Raw genomic sequence first — 6,766 nt, 5'->3', positions numbered from 1 at the left:
TGGGGTGCCTGGCTGGCTCACTTAGAAGAGCATGTGACTTTTGATCTTAAGGTGGTGAGTTCAAGCCACACACTGGGTGTGGAGATTACTTAAAATAAAAGGGGGCACCTGGGTGGCTTAGTTGGTTAAAACATCTGACTCTTGGTTTCGGCTCAGGTCATGATCTCAGGGTCATGGGATCCAGTCCAATCTCGGGCTGCATGCTCAGAATGGAGTCTGCTTGTCCCTCTCCCTCTGCTCCTCCCCGGGCTCTATTTATTTCAATAAATAAAATCTTTAAAATAAGTGAATTTTTTTTAAAAAAGCTATTTTGAGAGTAAGAGACCACATTCACATAACTTGTATTACAGTATACTGTTATAATTGTTCTATTATTAGATACTGTTATCAATCTCTTACTGCACGTACCTGACACATCAAACTCTATCATAGGTATTTATGTATAAAAAAATATAGTAACAGAGGGTTCGCTTCTATCCATGATTTCAGACATCCACTTGGTTCTTGGAAATACATACTCCATGAATATGCAGGATTCCTATATGCTGGATGGCTTGTGACGGTTCCCCCACACCCAGGAGTTTTTATACTGATTCATGTTTTCTTCCAGTATTTCTAAGGTTTTCTTTTGTATACTCAACTCTGGAAAATCAAGAACTTATCATGGTATAAAGTATAAGGTAGATAATCAGTTTTCTTCTTTTCTAATTTCTGTACTGGCAATCATATCCATGAGGTTCTGATTACTATGTCCAATGGGCTATAGCATGCTATGAAAACGCAATGGTTTCATCACAAAGGTCAGTTCTGCTGTCAAAACAAAGCTTTCAAGCCAAATTTAAAAGGAGGTAATTTACTTAAAAGGATAAATACACCAATACCAATTAAAGCAGAAGATAAGCTATTCCCTTAATTCAAGGGTCTTCAACCCAGTGTATGGTTTGATACTTCCCAGGTACCACAGAGGACAGGTCTGGACAGTTTAAGGAAATGCATTTCCAGATCTCCAACTTCCTTCTATGCGCTTTTCTAAAGCTGATATGCCTTGGAATGCCTGGCTGGATCAGTTGGTGGAGCGCATGACTCTTGGTCTACGGGTCATGGGTGCCAGTGTTGGGCACAGAAATTACCTTAAAAAATTATTTTAAAATGTTTTTTAAATAAACAAAATTGATGTGTCTAGGCATCATTCATTCTTTCTCCACTTTCCCTTTCACAGTAACTCGTCCAAGCTGTAGAAGAAAGCCATACTTATCATCTCAAACCTTAATATGGTACTGACTTTCAAGAAGTCTCCAATGCACCGAAGGCATAACTGGCAGAGACGAAGTCTCATTTAAGCAAAGCAAGAAATATTCAAGGAAATTCATGGCAAGACTCCTTGCCTATCAATCTATGTTAGAATTTGGTACTGAAAATACTTGTCCAGAGGTTGTTCAGCACAGGTGTTGCTATTTCTATTAGCATCGCAAACATCAGGCCACTTTAGACAAGAAAACATACACAGCCTCGCTTGTTTGACAGCGAGGATCGACAAATTTTACAGCAGTTCTTTCCAATAAATAAGCAGAACAAACAGGGTCAAGGTGTTTGGCAACATACTCTTTAAAAACATAGACAACATACAATATTCCAGAAATTACATCTTTGGTAATTTCGTAAACTTAAGGTTTTAACATCAGTTTTAAAATTTATGAAGAAGTACAAAGTTTTTCAAAAAAGTTTTAAAGGGTACATATACAAGAAAGTTCAAAGAGAACATTAACTTGCAGACACAGAACAAAAACAGCCCTCTAGACCTAACTAGAACAGCAACAGAATACTATCAGTTCTTTAAAAATAATCAAATTAGAATAGATGGGAGGAAACACTGGGGACCAGCCCTTCAATTTCAGTGCCCAAAAATGCTTATACCAAAACCTAATTCCATGCTCCTTGCAAGCAGTCAATAGGCATCTCTAAAGCAGACTTAGGGAGCACCTGGGTGGCTCTGTCACTTGAGGGCCCAACTCTTGTTTTTGGCTCAGGTCAGGATCCCAGGGTCCTAGGACCCAGCCCCACATCTGGTCCCTGCTCAGCAGGGAGCCTGCTTCGCCCTCTGCCTGCCCCTCCTCCTGCTTCTGTGTGAGGTCTCTCTCTCAGACTCTCTCAAATAAATAAAATCCTTAAAAATAATAAATTACATATTAATTCAATCCTGTGAAAAAACCAGGAATAAGGGAAAAACTTAAGATTTTTTTTTAAGATTTATTTATTTTAGAAAGAGAAGGTGACAGAGAGTGTGAGTAGGGGGAGGGACAATGGGAGAGGGAGGGAGAGAACTTCAAGCAGACTCCCCGATGAGCTCAGAGCCTGAGTCAGGGGTCAATCTGATGACCTCAAGATCATGACCTGAGTTGAAATCAAAAGTCGAACTACCAAGGCACCCAGAAAAACATAATATTTTAGTTTTACTCTTCGAAAATATTTCACCTATTCAACCCAGAGGTAAACACAGCATAAAAGAACTTTCTAAGAACACTAGTTAGAGTTTATTCCCAAATGGAAATATTACAGTAGACATAACATAAGAGTAAGGGCTCACGTTACAGGAAAAGAAAATTTCCTGAACAAATCAAGTCTAAGGTGGATTTTTTTAATCTTACCATCTTCAAAATACACTGCATGTAAAGAAATACAGCCTTATCACCAAAATATATGAAGGCTTCTGGTGAACGTTAGATAGGTTACTCAAGTAGCACTTGGCATTCATTCTTTCTTTCACTCCTTTTATATGCCTTCCTATATCTCAAGTGCAGGAAAGCTAAAACAAAATAAAACCAGTACACTATATTTTCCAGACTTCAAGTTATAGTTTGCATTCAGCATGTAAATCAGGTTCTTCCAGTAAGAAGGCCTCTTCTGAAACTTGGAAAGCAAAAGAGAAGGAAAGAAAATTATGAAGCTATCCTTCCATCGCTGATTTAAGTGGTAAGCAATGACACAACGAAATCAATATGACTAGAAGCAATTACAGCAACTTTAGTCACCAGATGCAAGCAAGAAGCAGTCACATCACATATTCGGCATTCCTATGATGGGTCCCCAGGCTTCCCTTCCTGATCCTTCAGCTACGGCCTTATGTCCTTTAACATTTAGTCCAGTGATGGTGCTCTGACTCCAACTCTTCCAAATCATCCAATGACTTTTTTAAGTATCAAATTCCCTGTGTAATATATTTTTACCTGAAAATCCTAGAGTACTCTTTGTATCTTGCAAAGAACTCTCACAGATAGACCATGGTTAAGTTTAAAATACACTGTCAGGGTGCCTGGGCGGCTCAGTCAGTTAAGCGCCTGACTCTTGATTTCAGCACAGGTAGCATCTCAAGGGTTATGAGATCCTGCCCAGGGACTGGCTCTGTGCTCAGCGGGGAGTCTGCTTGACATTCTCTCTCTCTGTCCCTTCTGCTCAAGCGATACTAACTTCCATAAAAGCACATTTCAGAGTTGATAGCCGGCTTTTTTAGTCTTTCAAATGTAGCATAAAGTGATTCTCTTAGTAGTCCAAAATGACTTTAATTGTTAGGGCAACATACAATAGTAATATTCCAACACTGAATGATCTTGCCTGAAAAAATTAATCAGTAATACACAATGGAGAGTCTGCTTCTCTTTTTCTCTCTCCCCCTCTGGCCCACCCCCCTGCTTGCACTTCTCTCTTACAAATCTTTTAAAAAATAAAATACAACATATATCCACACAAAAAGTTGCATATGAATATTCATAACAGTATTATTCATAATAGCCAAAATGTATAAACCCAAATACCCATTAACTGATGAATGGATAAATGAAATGTGGTATATCCATACAACTGAGTAACGTTCATCCTCAAGAGAAATCGAGTGCTGATACATGCTATAACACAGATGAACCTTCAAACGTTATGCTAAGTGGAAAAAGCCACTCACAAAAAAACACACACTGTATGATCCCATTTATATAAAATGTCCAAAGGAGACAAATCCAGAGAGACAGAACAGATTAGTGATTGCGAAGAGCTGGGGGAAATGCAGGAATGGGGAATGACTGCTTTTGGGGGTGATGAAAATATTCTAAAATTAGACGGTACCGATGGTTGCACAACACTAACATATACTTTAAAAGGTGGATTACGATATGTGAATAACAATCCTGACACCAATCCTGAGGTGCAGAACACACCAACACCAACCAATTCTCCACCACCACCTGGGTGTCCTGTAATTCAATTCAATCCTAGAGACAGCGCCAGATTCCAAGGCAGGCTAAGGGCTCAGGCCTACAAGACTGCAAGGCCCTTCAGAGGCCAATCCTAAGTCCAGACTGTCACCTGTGCTTCTAAAGTTCCCATGACCCTCTCCTCAGGTCTGATTAATATGCTAGAGCAGTTTACAGAAGTCTGAGAAACATTTCTGTCATCAGATTGCCAGTTTGTTATGAAAGGATATAATTCAGGAACAGCCAAATGGAAGAGATACACAGGGAAAGGAAAAGGGTCCGTAGCTTCCTTGCTCTCTGAGCACGCCACTCCCCAGCACCTCTGTGTGTTGACAACCAGGAAGTTATACTATCCCATCCTTTGGATTTTTATGGAGGCTTCCTTACAGTCATGATTGATTAAATCATTCGTCACTGGCAATTCAACCTCCCGCCCCTGGCCCCTCTCCAGGTCAGAGAGGTGGGACTTAAAGTTCCAACCCTCTAATCGCAGGGCTGGTTCCCCTGGCAACCAGTGGCCATCTTTCTGTGCCTCCCAAAAGTCACCTCATTAACATAACAAAAGACACCTTTATGGCTCTCTCATGAAATTCCAAGGGTTTTAGGAGCTCTGCACCAAGAAGAGGGAAGACTAAATAGATTTCTTATTGTAACTCACAGTATCACATGTATTATCTCGATAAGGCTGCCACAGGGCTAAAAAAAAAAAAAAAAGAACAAGAGTGAGGATTATTTCCTTAGGATAGAGCCTCAGAGACAAAAATACCAGTCTTTGATATATGCCAAAATGCTTTTGAAAAAAAGAGGGTTCTACAGATTTATACTCCCTTCAGCAATAAATTTAGTACCTATGTCACTGTACTCAGGTGAACTGGCACCATTTCTTAAATCCTAAATCTGGGAAGAGAAACTTATTAAAGTTGAACACGTTTTTCCAAATTTTGGTCACTTTTTTCTTCTGCAAAGGGTAAATTCTTAGCCTTTAAAATAGACATCTCTGGGGCTCCTGGCTGGCTCAGCTGGAAAACCACGTGACTCTTGATCTCAGAGTTCGAGCCCCGTATTGGGTGTAGAGATTTAAAAGTAAAATAAATAAACAGACATCTTTATGCACACAACTGTTACACTATAAACCCAGAGATTACTTTCTTACCCTTCTGTCAGTAATAATGAACTCAGCTTCACTCTGTTCTACTTCAGCTTTTAACTTCAAAACTTTCCTCGAAGTCAAAATACTTTTTAAAACAGTCTCAAGAACCACTCTTCTAAAACAGGCAGAATAAAAGGACAGTACAATATGAGTCCACCTGGGTTACATGAATTTCCAGTTTCCTGACTGCAATTCACTTTAAGTAAAATGTCCAACTGACTCTGGAGATGTTTTAAAATAATATGGAATAGCAAAAAGGAAATGAACTATTTATTAACACTTTCTACGAGCCAAGTACTTAAGGTGTACCTCATTTAATCCTCCCAAACCTATTACCCTCACTTGATAGAGAAAAAATTAAAATCACCAAGATGGAGGCCTCGGTCACACAGCAAATATGTGGCAAAGTTATGGATCAAACTAAGGTGTCCCTAATTCCAAAGTCCCTATTCTTTCTGCCACTTAACAATACTTCCCAAGTCGATCACGCTGAAAATCAGGCATTTTGAACACTAGGTCTGCCATTTATTATGTGACTAATTTCTGAGCTTTGTATGTATCATTTTTTTTTTAAAAAAAAAAAGGTCTTTATTCACACACAAAAAATACAAAAACGCTAAATATTCGCTGCGAAATCGAAGTTTAAAAATTACCTATTTCTTAAACAGCAAAATGTACAGAATAATTCTAAACACTTTTCTTGAATTAATACCAATACTCACTGAACCTTCCAACATTTAAAAACATGTGATCACTCACTGAAAAACATTTTTTTAGGAACTGCCTATCTTGCCTTCACGCAAAAATGCATCATTTCTCAGTAGAAAAGGCCACATCAACTATAATGCCTTTTATTCTTCTTACCACGAGGCACGTTTTCAGGATTATATGCACCGTCCAGGAAGTAGCACTATGTTAAGAGAAATGACTCCTTCAACTACTTAAGAAGAGATAGAGTACAGGAGCTTGTGAGGAAGCAGTAATACAATACAGAAAAAGATAAGGTAAAAAACAATAAAAACAAGGTGAAAACCAACTTTCTACTCTACCATAGGTAATGAACATAGCTGAAATAAAGGAAAAGTCATTTAAATTATACGACCCTTAAAGGACTCTTCATTAGCTTTAAAAAACTCTACTTTTCATCCCAAACAGCTACTTGATAAGATTAGGGAGACTGATTCACAAAGCATGGAATATACCAATATATAAAAGGGATTCTTCCACAAGGATCTGTATATACATGAAACAGAAATCAACTCAAACATTAATATAAGAAACTAAAACTCTTTTTCCAAGAACTCCCTCACTCATTCTGACATATTAAAAAGGGCAGCAAATATATAATGAAATGGTCACAAACCAGATAAAAGCT

The 6,766-nt window shown here is 38.5% G+C and overlaps 1 protein-coding gene across 11 annotated transcripts in view; it reads right to left on the bottom strand.

The window, feature by feature from the left end:
* CDC42SE2 (CDC42 small effector 2) overlaps positions 1 to 6,766 on the bottom strand; it is a 108,620-nt gene that overhangs the window by 89,388 nt on the left and 12,466 nt on the right. For 3 of the 11 annotated variants that reach the window (XM_044387370.3, XM_048220953.2, XM_048220952.2), the window contains exon 2: positions 4,900 to 4,937. The exons of 7 other annotated variants lie outside the window; for them this stretch is intronic. The gene's annotated coding sequence lies outside the window, so the exon portion shown is untranslated. Of the gene's footprint in view, positions 1 to 4,810; positions 4,938 to 6,766 lie in introns of all 11 variants that reach the window. One more of the 11 variants, XM_057307402.1, reaches the window with a different exon arrangement.

The sequence above is a fragment of the Ursus arctos genome, unplaced genomic scaffold (assembly GCF_023065955.2).
Source record: "Ursus arctos isolate Adak ecotype North America unplaced genomic scaffold, UrsArc2.0 scaffold_5, whole genome shotgun sequence".
In the NCBI taxonomy this organism is placed as follows: domain Eukaryota; kingdom Metazoa; phylum Chordata; class Mammalia; order Carnivora; family Ursidae; genus Ursus; species Ursus arctos.
Note: the sequence above shows the minus strand (reverse complement) of the source record. Positions and strands in the feature narration are given on the sequence as shown.